Source organism: Mizuhopecten yessoensis, unplaced genomic scaffold, assembly GCF_002113885.1.
Source record: "Mizuhopecten yessoensis strain PY_sf001 unplaced genomic scaffold, ASM211388v2 scaffold8361, whole genome shotgun sequence".
NCBI lineage: Eukaryota > Metazoa > Mollusca > Bivalvia > Pectinida > Pectinidae > Mizuhopecten > Mizuhopecten yessoensis.
Genome location: NW_018407509.1, coordinates 544,341 through 561,903, shown reverse-complemented (window position 1 = coordinate 561,903; position 17,563 = coordinate 544,341). Strand labels below are relative to the sequence as shown.

At 36.4% G+C, this 17,563-nt stretch overlaps 1 protein-coding gene across 1 annotated transcript in view; it reads left to right on the top strand.

Annotated features, from left to right (window-relative positions):
• Positions 1–2,553: 2,553 nt before the first annotated feature.
• LOC110455703 (guanylate cyclase 32E-like) overlaps positions 2,554–17,563 on the top strand; it is a 98,857-nt gene continuing 83,847 nt past the window's right edge. The window contains exon 1 of the mRNA XM_021505996.1: positions 2,554–2,807. The gene's annotated coding sequence lies outside the window, so the exon portion shown is untranslated. The remainder of the gene's footprint in view (positions 2,808–17,563) is intronic.

Below are 17,563 nucleotides of genomic sequence, written 5' to 3'. Positions count from 1 at the left end.
GGAAATGTTCGCGTTGCAACTCTTCAAACTGATCGTGGTTTGGAAATTTTCCCGTTGGCGATGACTCTGAAATATGTATAATGATCTATGTTTCTATTGGATATAACCTATAACCGTGTTTACTTACTCAACGCTAAAAAAACACAGCGAGAATTTTGACATCGCGAAAATTTCCATTTTCACAATATAGGTATTTAAGTTTTATAAGTAATAAAAACAATAGGATCCGTTTTGGGCAGTGGTTCCGAATCAACAATTTTTCTCTGGAGGCGTTATTGCTTAAATTCATACATAAGCAAAGAAGAACTAGCGAGAGTGCGGAAAATTATTTTTTCTCAGAAATATTCTGATTTATTCAGAGAAAAATATAAAACAATTTCATCTCACAAAAAGAGAATATCGAAGCGCCAACAAAACCATTATTAGAACTTGAAATCGTTTAAAGTAGGGCAAAATATTAACATAGGAAATATTTATATGGCGACCCTTGAAAAAGTACTAGGAGAATAAGACCAGGTGTTCCAGAAGGGTAAGTGTTTTCTGATTCACCGACAACACACACCCGCCATGTACATCCAAGTCGAATCTGAATAATGGTCACGTCCTCACATCGAGAACTCGCGTAGTGACAACAACACAGCAAGGCACTGTAATAAGCATACTAAAAAATATCGACCTTCATATCACGTAAAGGAATAGCACATTTCCCTGCGGGAACCTAATGGTGTATATAAAACTTATCCATAGTCTTCAACAACCTGCATCATTGGAAACCCTGTGTTAAGCGTAAAGGTTTAACCCACTCTGAATGCGAGTCCAACTCGGCATGCTTTCGTCTGGCCCATTTGTCTGACATGATCTTCCACTAAATGCATGCGTGTCGTTAAATATCTCGAAACTTTGCACCCTACATGGAATTATGACATTTTTTTAACTTTTAATATTAAACCTTTTTAACGTCATTTTACAATAACAATTTTACGGGCTATTACAAAATAAAATATATAAATCCTTTGTTTGTGTTCAGAATTGAACACGTGCATTCGGTGTTGAAATAAACTCATATACACAGCGATTGAATTATATGCTGTGTGGCTGTTAAGTGCCTGTTTGCATTTTGCGATAAAAAAAAAACAGTTTATCTCGTAAAAAAGTCAACAAGATGCTAATCTTTATACACGTACCGAGTGAACGGCGAACATTCAACACCGAAAACAATTTAACGTGATAACTAATCGTTTTTTCACGCAAACTTTCATAATCCTTTGCACAATTCCATAGTATCATATATAAACTCCAGAAGCGATAATCTTTTAACAAAATTCGTTTTGATGTCTGAATAAGATATGACCTATATATTTACCATATAAGTTAATAATGATAATAATAATTCGAGGTTCTTAAATACCGCTCTATCACAATCTAGTGTGTAGGTCGTCTTAATTAAAGCAATTCACAAATTATTATCCATGGTTATAGGGCCTTTGCAACCAGCCAATTACTTTCTCAACTCCCTGCGGATCAGACAGTCGGTACTTGCCATTTCGGCGCTCACAGCTAGCATTCAACAGTTGTACCACGTACTCATTTACAGCTAAGTACACTGGAACCCGCAACCCTTCTGTCACGAGCCCGGCGTCCTACCACTGGATGCTTGCGCTCCAGTACCGGGAAGCTGTCTGAAGCAACGTCCAAACGTGGATAAAAAGTTCTTACGGTAGCACTGCTAAGATGTACGGAATAATTAACCTGCGAACGGCTAAGTGGGAAGTAGAACGAAAGGACCTAGGAAGACTGTCAAGACAGAGGGCAACACCGGTCACGAAGGAATGCAAGGATATACGGGTTTGGTGAAAAAAAGACAGATGTTTTACTGATGTGAATAGAAAACCTAATGGAACAGCATCTCATGGGAACAGAAGAGATATAATGATGTTTAACTAAAGTAAGTTATTTTCGCGACTGTATTACTATGGGTAACTCTACCATGAAGTATAAAGTCATGTGTGTCATCAATGAAATTAGAACAGCATTGATTTTTGCTGTTAACAATTTTGAAGTCAAAAATTTAAAAAAAATAGATAATTGATTTTTACGTAACATTTGAAAATACTACTTCGCGGAATCAAAACGTAAGTTGTAGTTTGTTAAGAATAAAAACAGTTTGACATGAAATCAAGCCAAACTTGATATGATAAATGTACTCAACTATATTACGTTTGTCTGTTTTTTCATGTTGAACATCAATGAAGAATTGACCTACCTGTATATCTGTTTTATTTTTAAACATATGTGTGCTAAATGGAATGTATTTTTATCTGTCGAACTCCTCTCTGAAGTAGGCTGTTTTGACAGTAGTGGCAAAGGATTGTCAATATCCTTGTTTACATATTACGTGACAGTTTGTTTACATGAGTAAGTGTGTAGTTTTGTAGGATTGGATAACACCCGTTTTAGTCATAAGTGGTTTGATAGGTCACTATATTTAGTTCATATCTCGTTTCATTTTCCTTTGTACCTGTAATCTTCCCTCACAATCGTATGAATGCAGCGTCCAGGTCGTCACGCTCGTTGCTCATTGACTGTCGTCTGCGCGCTGATGATGAAACTCGTTTAGTGACAGGAGTCTGATACGTTTCGGCATGTCGCTCGTTATCTGTTGACCAGTGGCCCCCCTCAACCCGCTCCGGATAAGTCCGTGGCCTTTGTTTGTAGGTTGATCGCTCGACCACAGCTGGACAACTACATAAATTCACCCTGTGATGTGTTTTAAAACGTTTTATGACCCGGAAGTAAATCATCCTGAGGTAAGTGAGTGTCACGTTGGGGCATTGGGATTGTCAGGGGCGAATTGTATCTTACGTAAACACTAATGGGTACCATTCCGCACACTTATTCAGTATCTTTTATTCGTTTCTTCATTCATATGATTCGACATCTTCTGGTATTTCAATATCTCGTGTTGACCCACCGAGTTTATCTGTATTTGATATATCCCGTTTGCTGTAGCGTTATCTTTGTGAGCGTGGGGTCAATTTTATACGATTAAATAAACATTACAAGATCGTCAAACAGAGAAATTGAGGAAATTATTTGTTGTGATACAAGGAACTAGAAACCACTCGTCATATCCGTTAAAATACTGTTAATCAATTATTTTTTGTGGGAGATAATGTTTTTGGAGGAGAATCATTCGCGAAATAAATGTTCTCCGCGAATTTTTGATTTTATGGATAATTATAAATGTACTATCAATATTGAAATAATTTACATCCTCCCAAACGCGAATTCAATTATTCGCGAATTAGACCTGCATGCATTGCTCGCGAAAAAAAAAGAACATGCAAAAATATAGTTTTCTACAGAAATACTTTTAATAAACACTGGACTCATTTGATATGAAGGACTTCATCACTTGAAATATTAACGTTTTATAATTGGACAATTTTACTCGTAAATCACCACTTTGATACCAGATTTTTACATATATCCCCAGTTGGTCAAGTCTATTTATTTACATAAAGATAGTACACAAACAATGTTATCAGATAAGACTTCCCTTCTCAACTGACATGTATAGCAAAACAATATTGTCTTAGTGGATACTGAAACGAATATAATGTAACTCGTTGATTTTCCATGATTTTTTTTTTCGATTATTATACGAAAGATATAATCTTGATAATTTAATTATGGGAATTAACAATAACCCATTTATTGGGGGGTCGGGTGGTGCAATAGATAGTGCACTTGCCTTTCAACAAGTCGGCCGGGGTTCAATTCCCCAATCGAACATGGAAAGGTATGGGGTCACCTGCCCGACAACGTGGTGTTTTCTCCGGGTACTCCGGTTTCCTCCCACATTAAGACACCCCTACGCGCTAATATCCGGGCCAACAAGAGTGATTGATATAAGTTTAATTTTTGTACACTAAATCAAGTTTATATTATATAAAAATGATTTCGGGATCATAGTTTGTTACATTTCCTCTGTGCCCTGTTCTGATGATTAAGATTGGTCTGTTGTCGCCATAACAACAGTTGACCCCCCCCCCCCCCATTGCTTTTCGTTCCTACCTTATCTTCTTTCGATGGTATCTTGAGCTTTCTTTACGTCTCCTTGAAGCTTTACGTTATTTCGTTGTCATAATGATGTACTGAATGTAGGTTTGTTTCCATGGCCCTGTTTACATTTCATTGTGGTTGGAATTTAACGGTCCACGAACCGCTGCCAAAAAACTGTTTCTAAATTTGAAACTTTTTATAGGCTTGATAATAGCTTTAATAAATCATTTCTGCAAAGAAACACATATCTTTCGGAACGTTCATGAAAAGAAAAAATGAAAAAAAGAAAATAATTGAGAACGGTGTTTTAAGAGTGAAAACGATACAGGGCTACACCGAGATTCGAACCCTGGATCTTTGATCTCGATATCATTGCTCTAACCTACTGACCTGCACTTGTACTACCTTATCGGTGGTATTTCCCTGGCCCAGCATTATATCTTAATAGGAATGGAATGTTTTTTTTTTTTTTTATTTCATACCTGCATGAGCATTGAATAGAGGTCGTTCAATCCTTAGATTAACATTCTTAAATTTCAGTTATTATTGACCTAAATATAGATACTACCTTATATTTTTGATATTGAAGTGTTTGTGCCGTCAGTGCAAACGACTTTCCTGGAACAGCCAAAATGTTTGCTTCTATCGGTTGTCTCATGTTATTTTGAGGCGGGAGGAAAAGCTTCAAAATGACGCTGATCAAATTGGGTTCATAGCTCTATAAACGCACTTTCTTCTGATAATGCTTATAATTGGCGGGGATTATTAGCTTGCATTGGAAATGTACCAACATAAAACACAAAAAACATTGTGTTAGCTTCTTAAATGTACTGGTATCTGCTACATTTGTATGCAACTGGTGTGCAACAGTACTACATGTGTTTTATTCCCCGCTCAACGAGTTCGCGGGGGACATAGAAATGGGACCCGTCCGCGCGTCCATGCACCTGGTTAAGAAGAATTGTTCTAATCTGTATCTTGCCTACTACAAGTGCTATGTTGATTATACTTGCATCAATTGTGTATCTAAGGTTGCTCTACTGAATACATATTGTGGATGCTGATTTTGATCGATATTTTACGCATTTTTTTTAATGACTTTTGCGCTGCGAGCGGGGGATATCGATGACAGCGTCTTCTTCTTATTGTTTAAACACGTCTTATTTTGTAATGTCCTAGTACATGTATCTTCAACTCTTGCTTTGTATATAACATGTAGTGTTATGGTCGCTCAGCGTACGATAATGACAGCACAGGTGTTGATCTACATTGAAGATTAACCCGTCAATGATAATTCAAATTTAATACATACTCGCGTTGTCAATTTCCATATCTACGTAAGCCGAAAATAACTATATCAGTGTCCGACAAAACCCCGGTAGGACCATTAACCTACGTGTATATCTAGTGTATATATAAGTCACTTTGTGTGTACGCTTCGTTATCTGTCGGCAGACTATCATTCATAAACGAAAATATCGGTTGTAGCCGATAACGCCGTTTGTGATATGAATGCTTTAGTGTCATCTGACCTTCAGTTTGTGGTATTGATGTACTCAATCTTAATATTCTATCTGAACAATATGTACTTCAGTAGACTCATATCTTCTAACAAGTCTGCTACCGCATAATAAACACTTACATCTGTTGACTATCCGGCAGAACCGACGGCGATTCCGCGAATTCAACACTGTAGCGGCACTACGGGGCTAATTATATCGCAATCACATATTCAGCTCTTCGCTAATCTTATTTCTTGTTTTCCAGCATATAGTTTCGTGGACACCCCCCCCCCCCCCCCCCCCCTAAAGAAAAAAAAACAAAAAAGAAAAAAGAAAAAAGAAAAACAAAAAATCACCGTTTCGTAGGTACATGAATGGCTGGATTACTAGTACCAACAAAAGCTGGCGGCTGTAAACATCTTACACGTGAAAAACATTTCAGTTAAACATGTTATTACTTCGTGGACATATGAATTCGTGGGTGAAGACTGTACCCACGAAATCGAGGAAATTTAAGATCCCACAAAAGGTATTGGTTTCCGCTATCACAGTATTTGATTTGAAACAAGTGCAATGTTCGTTAAGGGGAGAGAAATCCGGCTTCCATAACACAAAATACACACGCGCTATTCGTGTGCTCGTTGCATCTGTATAATTTTCTTCTGAGTAAAATACATTTTATTTTGAGCAATATGCAGTTTGTCAGTGTGTTTCACACACAAGTCCCTCACAGTAACGATTCCATTGGCATAACGTTAATCTGACATAACCGGAAGTACATCAACTCATGACGCAATATTCGGGTCACGGAAATTGCCGAAGTTAGAGCCGTTCAATTGTGGTTTCGACAAACCTTATACAATTCACTTATGTCATGAGATCTATTTATGCGATCCTCATGTTTGTTTTAATCTTTTCCTCTTTAATACATTAAAATAAGTTTTCTGCAAGTGTTCTGAAAGTTTCCTGCATTATGGCTTAATATTACTTTCATCTTACTTTTTAAAGTACATTGACAAATATGACTGGAAATTTGTAGGATCACTTCTGTTCATTTTTTCAATTCATGCCTGAAAAGTGAGCTTAAAGAAATAAAAGTATTATTAGTACAAATATTAGAGTTGGTTTATTAATTGAATATTATCAAATTCAGATAGCTGGCGTATTTTAATTAAATGCAGCTTTTATTCAGATCACGTAAATCAAATACGCTGTTCTACTTTGATGTACAAAATATTTTGAAAGTTCAATAGTTGTCTGAAAGCTTTGTCGAACAGCTGCTGTTTGACACCTTCAATGGGACTTGGTCGAGTCCTCTGTTTGCATAAACTTTTAGCGTCTTAAGTATTTGTTGAACAAAGTCTTATTTCAATTGTCACTAAGGATATAAGTGGTTGTGAATTAAACTATAGCAGTAGTGTCTCAAATATCGGGGAAGACTTGATGGTGATACGTTTTAAATATTTTTCAAGTACAAGAATATTCAAACACATTATAATGTAATTAAGATTTAAAGTTGATATTTTTTTCAATGTGAAAAACGATGTTTTCAGGGTATTTTTTGCACAAATCCGACCATTCAGAGAGTTGGTTTATGTGTGAAAAGAAAATATAAAAAAGCATTATGAATAAGGACGTCACTGAGGCTCTGTAGTTTTCCATATTGTGACGTTGCAATAGACAATATTTTGTTTTGGAGGGAGAAAAGTTACCTGTCCACGGAGTCGATTTATCAAATCATTCACCCCTGAAATTTCATAACGAACTATTCCATTCTTTGCTATGGAAGAGTTCAAATGTGCCGTCAGGGGTGGGTGAGTTAAACAGCAACTTATTGGTTTCTTATTGAACAACAGCTGCAGTTTACTCGAGGGTTGAATATTTTTCAAATCTTTATTCACACGTGCGAAAAATAAAAATATAAAAATTTATATATAACTGTTATTTATCCCAAAAAATATTATATTCTCTTTATGAATATTGATATCGGTGAATCGTGTATGAAATAGTGACCCCATTACTTACTTACTAATGCAGAATGAAGAACGATTCTTGTTCAGGTACACAAATCTGGAATAAGGGCACTGGTGAAAAATGAGAAGAGCAAGATGTTTTCTTCGTAGATATGGAAAACGTAGAATACTGGAAGATTGTTCGTGCTATGTTTTTTTTTAAGAAACATGATTTGTATTCATTGTATATTCACTTAGTAACTTAACCTAATAATGAATCTCTTGAAAAAGTAGCAGTTTTTGCTCAAATATCATAAGTATGCAAATAAACTTGATATGCGCTTTAAACGAAATACTTAGAAGCTACCATTAAACCTTTTTCGTATCAAGTTCAGAATTTAGTCCCCCTCTCAAATCTCCCATCAACCAACCCACAAATCAGCCTGAGGGCCCGGACGCCCGAAGACTAAATGGGTCAGATGTTAATATGACGTAGGGCAGTGGCGTGACCATACCATCAAACATATTTTTCTAAATCACTGTGGTGGATGGGGAGCGGGTAATGCGTCATTTGGAATCAGATGTAACGGAGTAGAACGAATATGGCGCGTGCAGGGCAAATATGGCGCGTGTATGGCAAATATAGCGCGTGCAGGGCAAATATGGCGCGTGCATGGCAGATATGGCGCGTACAGGACAGATATGCCGCAGGCCTAGCTATTGCATACGACTATCTAACAGTATCGAATATATTTGTAAAACGGTTTATATCACAGAGGAGGCAAGGCAAACGTGTATGAACGCCTCGCCCTAATGTTTCTAGTACAAACGCTATCAGTACCATTTGCAGAACGTAAAACATTAAATAACGAGTCTTCACGTCACTGGCCTTATTCTTCTCATACAAAACGGAAGACATTTTTTTTAAAAATAATTATCAAGGAGTGTTTGTAGAGGAGGAATTGATTGACCTAGATACATTTGTATGGAATGCAATGTCCAACACAATACCGCTGAAGAATGTGAAATGCCGTTTCAAAATGTGCAATAACGCTAGAAAATGTGTTTCAGTCAATCAATAACATTTAAGTTGGGAATTCTTTACTTGTGTGAAGCACTCGGCATTTTGGAATCCATTTGAATTAATCTTAAATGGTGTGAACATGAAAAATTCTAAGTGAGATAATTTTTTTAACTCCGCCATAGGAAAGTAATTTGGAAAAGATACCATCATATTTAATCAATTAGGGACCGTCGAAGGAATATGAACGGGAGAAATGATGATGCTGTGTTACGTCCGTGGCATGTTAGAGGGTATGTATTATTCAAGAAATGAAATTCATCATGCTTTCTAGCCATAGACATCAATCATATATTTTTGCATGAACGGGTGATTATTTTATCGAGTTCGGGTCATATTTCGCTTAATTTTTGTGTTCGTGAAGCAATTTTTACATTTGAATGCATAGCGAAAATGATACCCCCAAACAATTATGATTGTTTAGCAGTTTCCATTATTTTGTTGACCTTCAAACATGCAAAGACAGTGTTAAAATCACATTAACACCATATGTCGTGCGTGTGCTGTCCAATGTATCTTTGTTAGGGAATTTATGAACACTCACAACAGATATTAATAATAATAATAATATACAACATTTGATATAGCGCCCTATCTAGCTAACATAAGCCACTCTAAAGCGCTTTACAGTACATAGATATACAATTTTATACAGTCAATACAATTAGCATATATATTAATCAATACAATATTGAGGAATTCGCAGGAGCTGCCTTATCAGGCGCTAACTACAAGTCCTATGCCACCTGGCTAATATCTTCCTATGTGTGTATGCATGTGTGTGTGCTGGGGATGTATTGTGTTCCGTTTGTAGTGGGACCGTGCTTCCAACGGTATCATGTACAGTGTCACCTCACTTGAATGCTACAGCACAGATACCGCAACGCCCACCCCAGACCATGTTATAATCCATCTGGGTTGTTGGAGTAGTGTGGGCAGGAGAAAAACACTTTCTCTAATATTTCATGCATACGGCGACTTCGGGGATCGAACCCCGGCCGCCTGCTTGGAAGGCCGGAGTGTTAAAATATTAGAAGATTTGGTTCCCCCCTCCTCATTGTTAAATATATCGATAAAATGTCAGTAAATTTTTATTTGTAGCTTAGCTTACTTTTGTTTCTCTCGTGTAGGTCAAAATGAGCTTATTTTATCAGATTTCGATCAAATGATCTGAAAATAACTTGTAATCGGGTCAGGACAATTATGTTATGCTTTCGGTTACATTTTTGTATCTCTTTAAATTTCTTTATCTTTTGGTCAAAATTACCGTACATATGGCAGACGCAGATCCGTAATCTTAGAAATGTTTAAGAGGGGTTCCAGGGGGCGAAGGCGCTGGGTTGGGTTGGGGGTAGGGTGGGAGGATGGGTCATGACCCAAGGGGCGCCTAACCTGAGTTTGCTACTGTGGAGTTCTGTTTGTTTGCATCTTATAGCAACCGCTTTCAATTGTTTTTGCCACCAATACTTTGTCACTTCCTCAAGGTATAATTCTCCTGATGTTATTCGCAAATTCATGGAGATAATAATACGCATGAAACTGAAAAAAGTAAAATTAAATGCTATTTAAAGTATACTAGACTTAAGGAGCTAGTAGATACTGTAAAACAACACAGCAAAAGCTATCCTATTGTCCGATTAAAATGTGAATTCCGTCGGAGAACTTCTGATACGAAACACAGGGACCTGTGAATTCGTCACAATAGGTACATTTGTATGCATAGACCTACGCTGATGTGTAGATAAACTCAAACATACCAACAGTTACGAGTTCTCATGTACCTGTGATGAGGAAGTTAGTGTTTATGTTATTTGGCGGTGTTTGGAGAAATTTATACCCCGTTAAATTGTTCCATAAACGACACCGCGAAATTGTAACATTGCGGAATTAAAGCGGAGCTTTCTGGTATACGAGTGTTTATTAAAGGGCCTTAACGTAATAGCCAATGAGAGACCCCTACGAGTCTGAATTCAATGTAAATGTTTTCGCAGTTACAGTAATCCCGTAAAATAGGTACCAAGGATGTAACGGCATCTGGCAATTTATTACATTCATAAACACATACATCAATCTAGAGATATCGATAAACAAGATTTATCTAAAATCCTTTCTTTCTGAAAACCTATAGCAAGCTAATAACAACGTAAGTCATTTAACATTTCTGAACGTGTGAGATGGTAGTTATTCTTTCATCTTGAAATAAAATCCATTTTGGGTCTTAAGATGCACTCAAATATAAACAAACAAGTAAGAGATTGCAGTTCATCGGGAACAGCTAGACTAAAGCTGGATTTTGTCTTGATAGCTTGCCAAAATGATGGACTGTAATCGTATCTTTGTTTTTAATTAAGGCTCCCTGTCCTATGGCAGTGTGTTATTTTCCCTTTATACAGTGACCTCCCCTTAACCTCCGTTTTGATATAACTGTAGCACAGATGGGCTAGGACACATATGAGCGATAGTAAAACCATCTGAAGTCCCGGTTCAACTCCTTAAACTATGTGATTTTAGGGTCTGCTTTGTAATTGAAGACGTGTTTTTTTCCGTCTTACATCGTAAGTGATTGACGTGCTTTCATGAAATCGACATCGTTACTTTACGATGGCGCCACATGTGGTTCCGGTTCCTTGTGTTACCTGCATTTCTTGTAAGGTTACTATTTATTTACATGTTGCCAGTGAAATAACGAAAAATATTCATTTAATAAAATGAAAATGAAAGTGTTATTTTTCACTGCAGTGAGAAATAACAAAGAGATATGTTTTTCCTGTAAAATGTAACACTTTTGTTTTTATTATAACCGATGAATTAAACCAGTTAAAATAACCAACAATCAGAAAACTTGAAATATGAGTGTTCGTTGTGGTTCTTGATTGTGACGTCATGGAAGTAAAATGAAGTCATAAACTAATGTCCCCAATGTAAATGGAATTTTGCCGTTATAAGGCACTACCGCCTACACTGTATCTGTTATAGGATCATTGTCTTCATTTTGAATTTCTAAAAACTGAAATTAAAAGAATATTTTATTATTTCCCGTTGCATATCTTTTTTTTTTTATCCGTGTGACATAAAAGTACACAATTTTCACTTACGCTGGCGCAGTCGTAAACATTTTTTTTTTCTGCCATACTTGTGAAAGATACTGTATGTATTCACGGAAACAAATAGATATGTGTTTGCTTATGATCAGCTCGATCTGTTGTTTTGACGTATTAACTCTGGGTTTCCTGTTTGTTCTTATTTGCTGACACTGTTTATTTCCAATGAAATTCCGGTAGAAAAACGAATGCATGTAGTTGAAATATCTTAATAAATTAATATACAATCAGACAGTATTTCCAAAATAAAATAGTCAATATAAGACTGACAAAATTTCCGGAAACAATGCTTGTTAAAATTGTTGAAATTCTAATATTTTAAAAAAAATGACCCTTATATCCGTTATCAAAAATCGAGACATACATTTAACAGCTGTTATAATTTGCATGGGAAAACGCGCTATCATACTTGACGGCTTAATTGACTCAAGTCACCTCCACCCTCCTGCCCCGGCGCATTTATCAGACTCCGGGATCGCAAGATAAACATCTAAACAATCGCTACTTTTTGCCATGCACATGGTTTACCTCACAGATCTTCATTTGACGTCACTATCCATACCATTCCTAACACATTTTCTTAACAAGATTCACCGATTTTTTTTTTGCAGCCTTCAAATCAAACAGATGCTATTACAAAGAGGCGGAGTAGTTTATCAAGCTTAAATTGACGTTATAACATTACGTGCAGACTATATTTATAATGGGTTGGGTTTTAGTTTCGTATCCTATTAAAACTAATTTTACAACAGTTTATTGTTTGCTGTATTATTTATGAGCATATGTCAATTTCATTATGCATCTGACGGTTTTTTTCCCCTTATGGATTCCCTGTTTGATTAATTGCTGTCATTGTGCTATTTCAGTTATCACATTCCTAGCCTCCATCGTCTATCAATTTTCTAAAAGAGCGGTAACGAAGGGAAGTAACTTTGACAGAAGACTGCCATTTCCGTTCCGTTTGTTATTTCGTTCGTTTAATGTCATAATAACAATGTCGGTCAGGTGAGGACGGAGGTCAAGAAATACACCATGACAATGTTGGAGTAGACGAAATTACACAAACATTACAATTAATGGGTGCAGTAGATTTATCTGTTCACTAAGATAACACAAGTAAATTCCATTCTCAAATCTTCAGGGAAAATGGCTTACCGTTAAATGTATTTTTACATATATATACACATATAAACCAAACTGTTGAACTCTGCCGAAATTGGACCATGTAAAGTGCATCTTCCTTACTGTTAGACAGCCCTTCTGCGGGACTGACTATTCTCATGTTTGGTTTGGCAAGGCCTAAGCGCATACATCTCAAATGTTTATTGATCAAATGCAGAAAAAGGCCTAGGAGACAAACAAACCATCGTTTTCATTAGTCTCTTTTTTAAGACATATAGCAAATTCAACGGCCCAATATTCTGAAGTCTTTTAAAGTTGACACTGATATAGAATACAGTTTCAGCCATCTATAGGGAGTATCCGGTATTGTTTCAATTGCTACGCAAGTATATAAATTGTCATGAAGTACATTTACTTTCTAACAATCTCGTCATCAATTGAAAAACTAATCCGATTTATTTCCGAAATTCGTAGTTATTTAGACTCAAACCCAGAGCAATACATCAGTTGAAGCGAAATGCAATCGTTACGTTGCCAAGAATAAAATGACGTCATTATCAAATTCATTTGAATTTGAACTGAATGATGGGGTTAAACGGTTAACGACATACTTGAAACTCAAAGTTAAATAACCTGATCAAAATGTGTACAAGTCGACAGTGACTATACAGGATTGCTCCTACGCCACGATTTCTCACCAGACCGTACTCGATACGCTAGAAGTTACGCTCATTTTCGCTTCATGCAGCCTCTGGAATATGTCTTAATACAATTGAAGGCACGAGGGTAGCTATTTGATTGGTCTCGGGTTAAAAAAATCCTGACTAATCGCTAGGTTCATACCTGTCCTTCGCAGATTACAGAGGAGCGACACCCGACTTCAAAGTCAGTAAACTTTACCGTTATGCGACCGCGATATTCTTTTGGTGTACATCAAATGATCAAATAAGTCTTATTGTCTCAGCCACAAGGTGGCGCACACTGATCCCTCAATTTTGCCATGACATATTCCAGGGGTACAGAGAACGAAAGTGAGCGTAACCCATGGAGTATTGAGGATGTCACCAGACCCGATTTCTCTCACAGGTGAACAATGTGCAAACAATATTGGCATAGAGGACACGTTCTCTCAACCAGTAATAGTTCTCTCCTAAGTTGAGACTTAATGATAAGAAGCGCAGTATACGCATTTTGTCTACAAACTCAATTGGGAGGACTGAACGGTTTCTCACATTGGTGAGAACTCGTGCTAGGGGTGAGAAATAGTGGCGTAACAAGCGCCAGTGACAAGTATTATGAAAAACAACACAAGAAGGAAAACATAGTATTATCTTTATCCATAAATATATATATAATACAACATGTCAGAATAAAAACCGTTTTCATATCAGACCTGAGATAAACCCTCGACCTATATCAGGCCTATATATGAAAACAGCCATATTATTGTCTCTTAAATATTCCATGGCTTCGTTTCCTTTCCGATAAATATATTTAAAAAACCCAACATCAGACCTACGATTATGCACATGTACAGAATACCCTATAATTGGAAATATCCAATGAATATCAAATGAATTGTCAACAATAAACTCGTTTATATCTGCTGCCCTCAATAACCTGTTTCGCTTGCGGTTTTATGAAGACAACATGGTTCGAAGTTCACTTAATTCTTTGAAAACAGCTGCGTTCTGAATCATAATTTGCACGTATCATGTATTCTTCACGCACAAGTAGGGGAACGTGACGTAAACCATTAATACAGTGTTTGATATACTGAACCCACCAACGCACCTGCTTCCCCACTGTATATTATCACACGTATCATCCATTCTTAATGCGCCAGAAACAGAACACTATCGAAGCAATTTAATTATGCATATCTAGCACTTACTCATCAATAGCATCTGGTTTTAACTCCGATGTTTTGTGATGGACTAGGGTTGCGTTTCGTTTCACTTTTGTGACTTCTTGCCTCCCGTTTTGCCTTTTTTTTTTCTTACCAGCATTTTAGCTCTGATTTTGTCTCTTTGTGTTCAAAGCGGTATAAAGAGTTGCATTTTTGCTCTAATTATCAAACCTATTTGTCAACTAAAACGTGCTCCGATCAAATTTCGCGTATCATGCATGGCAATACATGATACATGAAACAAATGCTTACACGAGTCCCGAAAAATCTCGTACAATTTTGCATTCCTTAAATTTTATTCTGTCTGTTTACTGTTCATGACGTCGATATCCTCTTTCCTTCTTATCTTTATCTGGGGTCTGCCCTAGGCATGTTCATGTAACATAATCATTACGCCACAATACCAAAACTAATACAGTGCATCTGTATAAGAAATAGACTAATAATTTCTGTTAAAGACATAGACTGTTTTCATGGTTTGGTCTTGGGAATTGTTGCGGTAACCTTCAAAGCCAGTAGTGGCACGGTTGTTATATACCCATTTTACTCAATACTGAATTAAAATGTTATTAGTACCTCTCTAACTTTTTGAAAAATTATTGAGAGCAATTTGGATTTCCAACTTTTTGGCACTTGTATGACCAATGAGTCCTAGAAGTAATGAAACAGTTGTATGGTGCAATGTATTGTTGGCTTACTATGTCTATCACCAAATTATATAGGTGCACTTACATGTGTTTGTGACTTTCGTTCATCTTTCAATGATCACACAATACATTTAAAAAAGAAGCAAGCAAGAAGCAGATATAGAAGTGTCTTTACACAAAGACAAAAAAACCAAAAAACCCTGACCAGATCAATCTCCCCTTTTTTGTTAAAACCACTTGATGATGAAAATCATTTTTTTTCAACGTGCATTGGTATTCATGTCTAAGAGGTTTTTTTTGTAAACAAATGACGCATCTATCAAGAAACTATGGTACATGTGTCTTTAAAACATTTTTTTGTATTTGGTAGATCAACTATCAAGGGGCCGCGGTGGCCAAGTGGTTAATACGTCTGACATTCTGCTGCCACTAGCCCTCCACTACTGAGTCACGGGTTCGAGGCCTACGTGGGTCAGTTGCCAGGTACTAGCCGTCGTTCTGTAGTTTTTCTCCGGTCACTCCGGCTTTCCTCCACCATCAAAACTTGGCACGTCCTTTAATGACCATAGCTGTTAATAGGACGTAAAACACAAATAAACCAAACTATCTGGCATAGTCATAAACGTTAGTATGTTACTACCAAGTAAAGTGAAATTAACTACAATAAACCCAGACACGTAACGTGCTTGTCATAGCAGTTGAAAGTAAGAGACGGTCGTTGTTGTCAGAAGAGTTTTGAAGATATGAAGCTGAAAATTAAAAACAAATCGAATAGCTAATTTCATGTTCTGAAGAGTAAATGAGATGCAAATGGATCTCGAGTTCCTTGTTATTAAAGTGACAAAATTTCATCAATATTTCAGAATAAGAAATTTCTGTGTTGGGCAAGAATTTTATCATTTCTAAGAATTATTCATTGTATAAATTAATCTCAAGGTCAGATCGATAAAAAAAAAAATGACTCTCATTTAGTCCATATTGGAATGCCGAAATCTTTATGCTGAATACAACGGGGAAGGTATACCTAAATTTTTTAATAATAAACCTAATTTGAAAGTAAGCCGACCTTGAGAGTAAGTCTTGGATTCCTTGCAGTTTAATATATCTCGATAAAAAGCCATCTTTGTAAAAAAAAGTTAATGGCTTATTGTCTAAACGTTTTGAAAATAAGGCTGCCTTGAAAATAAGCCGACTTTTAAAATAAGCCTAGGATTCCGTATTAGGGACCACAGTGGAAATAAGTCTGTGACTTTACTGTGTTATCCCGGTAAAACATGTATTGTAATGTCCATGTGATGTACCTTTATGTATTGATGCAATGTTTTACCAAATAAATCTATCTATCTATAAAAAGAAGCCGCAGCACATTATTGAGACTTTTGAGTATCCGNATATTTCAATCACAAGAATCCTTTGAGACGATGACTTAAGAAACCTTTATTAACGTCCCAAATCAGAGATCGATATTGCTGTGCTTTGTTGTAATGTTCACTGTCAAGACTGGTATCTTTACTACACGGTAATAATCCTTTGAAAAAGGTCTCGCCTGATTCTTTGCCTTCGCTTTTAATGAATTAGTTCTTGGAATTATTAAGAATGGTTGTTAACATTAACTTGTATATCAGCTAAGTTGCTAAGATGGTACATGTGACAAGAAAGTGTAGATTCGCACCAGTGAGGTATACATGTAAATAAAAGTATACAATGAACAGCTCTAGATGTCTAAGACATCAAAAGGAACGTTATCATTCCTTATGTAAATACTGTTTTATCATTTAAAACATCGATTTAAATTGTGTTTCGGATAATAACAACTTAACGCAACTTTCTTGATTTTCTGACAGCTTTGGTTTTCAAGGAATCGGTTACAATCGACAGAAAGTAGATCTACATGTTTCGCTTCTACAAATAATTAGTGTAGTAGGATGTTATAACTTGATATTTCCTTTAATTCTGCCATACACTGAATGATATCACCGCCCAGTCGCGGAACGAAACAGATTATGTCATATATCAATCAAAAGGTTTGTAAATGCCTTTTTGCACAATATTGTAGTCTTACCTAACCACATTTAACATAACAGATATGTCAGTGATATAATTTCAAGTTGATTACCTTTTACCTAAATAATCTGAGACTTGATTTATTCTTAAACGTATCAGCAAGGTTGATGAAGACCTTTG